The sequence below is a fragment of the Oncorhynchus mykiss genome, chromosome 5 (genome assembly GCF_057628025.1).
Source record: "Oncorhynchus mykiss isolate SJ-2025 chromosome 5, ASM5762802v1, whole genome shotgun sequence".
Taxonomy (NCBI): Eukaryota; Metazoa; Chordata; class Actinopteri; order Salmoniformes; family Salmonidae; genus Oncorhynchus; species Oncorhynchus mykiss.
Window position 1 is genome coordinate 65,847,050 of NC_143026.1, and position 3,063 is coordinate 65,850,112.

The 3,063-nt window shown below is 46.3% G+C and overlaps 1 pseudogene; it reads right to left on the reverse strand.

The window, feature by feature from the left end:
* Nucleotides 1–1,009: 1,009 nt before the first annotated feature.
* LOC110524322 (sphingosine 1-phosphate receptor 3-like) lies at nucleotides 1,010–2,430 on the reverse strand (annotated as a pseudogene).
* Between the last annotated feature and the right edge of the window lie 633 nt (nucleotides 2,431–3,063).

A 3,063-nucleotide genomic window follows, 5' to 3' on the forward strand; every position in this document is an offset into this window, starting at 1 on the left:
GTGTGCTCGATTTTCTACACTGGTCAGCAAGGGCGTAGCTGAAATAGCCAAATCCACCAATTTGAAGGGATGTCCACATATTTTGTAGTGTATATATTTTTTACCTTTAGCTCGACATTAAATTACTTCAACAATCAGTGAGGATAAAGCAGCTTGCTGTGGAACGTGTAAGCAATTTTAGCTGTACAGGAAAGTTGTTAAGAGCACATTTTAACAGCATGGTTTAATCTCAATGAAAGACAAACACACACAGTGTAGGACACAAGATGCAACATCAATTTTGAGGGTGAGAGAGAATGGAGGAAGCTTCCTTTGAAGCACTGGGCATCTTGTAATGACATGCATTATCTGAATTAGGCCCCCAGAATTATACCTATACGGAGGAGCGGGTTCTATGGAGGAACTTTAAATGTCTTTCAACTTCCGAGTTGGTTTATTAACGTTGGAGCATTGCAAGCGTTAGCTAGCTAGCTTGTGTGTGCAGAGCAGCACTAGAATTAAAAACACGTCTTACCTTTTTTGTAGTTAATGAATCCATTGTGAAATGTGATAACTATAGTATCCTTAACTAACATTTTAAAAAGTCAATCCATTCTTCTCCAATAAACATATCTCTCTAATATCTGAATTACTCTTGTAACATCGTCAGTAGGCTACAGTAACCTATGCTTCAACGGGGAGGGGCAGATAGCCTACACAAAGTGTTACAGCTGGCAGGCAGAAGCTGGAATACATTTCTGAGTGACAGAGCCACTTCAGGCACTTCAGATTGAAATACTGTCAGACTGATTTGTAATAGACTCTCATAGACCCAATAAAAAAGTTTTAAAAAGGGGTCACGGGCCAAAACAACGTGGGAACCCCTGCTTTACAGCAAGTTCATCAGTACAAACCTCATCTGAGTGTCTACCAAAGGTCTCTTCAGTCAATACTTTCACCAATGCATACTGAAATAGCCCCAGTGTCCATGCCTGTACCATGCCCACTCACAGCATTGCCAGTTACCCATGCAGTGTGATTCTAGCCTGGTCCAAGATCTGCATGTGCTTTAGCCAACTATGACAGACATTGCATGATAACGATAGTCAGAGGAGTTGGCTAGACTACTAGAGCACATACAGATCTAGGACCAGTCTACAGTGAATTAGCTGTCAAGTCAGAATTTGCTGAGGGACGGCAGTGCACCAGCCTTGACCAGCACCGCTGACACCAGGTCGGTCGGCCCTGGTTATTAGAGTTCAGGGGCGTGGTCACCTTCCCCCGGGTCAGAGACTTGGCAGCCCCCGTTATCCTACTCCCTCCTCCACCCACACTGGACCTGCTGTTCTCGGCCGTGGGGATGACTGTCCCCAGGTGGGGGTTGCCTGCCATGGAGGCTGGGGCCTCCAGGTGAGGCTGACAGCAGCACAGCAGCCTGAAGAAGGCTGCTCTCATCTCCATGCTGGACAATGTGTAGATGAGGGGGTTGACGGCTGAATTGAGCACGGCCAAGGCGATGAACCAGTCTACATGGTAGAGCACTGGGCAGCGCTCAGGGCTACAGCCCACATCCAGCAGCAGCAGCAGGAACAGTGGGGCCCAGCACATCACAAACACCCCCAGAACTATTACCACCGTCCTCAGCAGGGCCAGTGAGTGCTCCGAGGGCCTGCTGCTCACCCTCCGCCCGCTGGACGTCACCAGGCGGTAGATGCGGATATAGAGGATGATGATGGCCACCAGCAGGGCGCTGAAGACGCTGATGCAGAAGGCCACGTAGCTCTTGTCATAGAGGGGCAGCACGGTGGAGCAGGAGGCCAGGTGTTCCAGGCAGTTCCAGCCAAGGGAGGGCAGGGCGCTGAGCAGCACCGACACGGCCCAGCATGCCCCCAGCAGGCCCAGTAACCTCCCCCGTCCCGCTGCCTCGCACGGACGCAGCCGCACCATGGTCATGTGTCTCTCAATGCCAATGGCCAGCAGGCTGAAGGTGGAGGCGCTGAGGGCCACGAACATACTGCCCTCTCTTGCCAGCCACTGGGCCGGTGTCAGAAAAAAGGTCTTGCCACCAGAGGTGAAAATGTTGACCACATAGGCCACCCCGGCTAGCATGTCAGATAGGGCCAGGTTACCGATGAGGAAGTACATGCGGCTGTGGAAGCGTTTGTTCCTCCATAACGCCAGCAGCACTGTAACGTTCTCCAGCACGATTAGGATACAGATGAGGAGGAGGACAGCAGTCTTACAGACCCCACTGCTCCTCGGCCGACCCCACTTCCCAGAGTGGTTGTAGTGGGCCACGATCACAGGGTTCATCCCCTCCTCAAACACATTCTCCATCCTGCCTGGCCCTGGCCTTCCCCCTTCACCCAGCAGAGGGCGCCACAACACAGCAGACTGCAGACAGAGGATCTACTGACATCTGGCACTGTTGTTATCACACTCTTTATTGGGAGCTGTTGGATAAAATGTGTTAAAATGAGTATTGCTAATTAAGAACTTTATTCTGATTGAAATATTAAATATGTTGATTAAACTCATGGGAAGATAGTCAAATAATTATAATAATACACGGATACAATAATTTTGTGTCACACCTCAGTTAGTTTGAAAACTTTTAGGAGCCTAAAATGTATATTATATGGTAATGTTTAAATTAATAATGATAAAATCATAAATTCCATTTAAGATGAGTTTTTTTATGTAATAGTATTTATGTTTGTATTCAAATAAGTTATTTAAGAACATGTGGATACATACTATTCTCGATATTTGATAGAATGTGTTTCTCCCAGTCTTCCCATTTTAATAAACGATGTCATGGATGGTAATTTACATGTTCCATAATTACTTCGAGGCACTTTTAAATCCTTATTGTAACGTTTGAAACATTTAAGTTCACTGTGCCACACATATCACTAGAATGAAACAGCATTTTCATCATTGTTATGAAAAGGTGAATTTAGTTCAAATTATAAAGATCAGTCAATCTTACCTGTCAGATAGTTTATAACTCCATCGCAGATCATTTGTAGCATATGGATATTTTCTATAGCTTTTTGACAGATATGGTCATTAAAAAAGTGG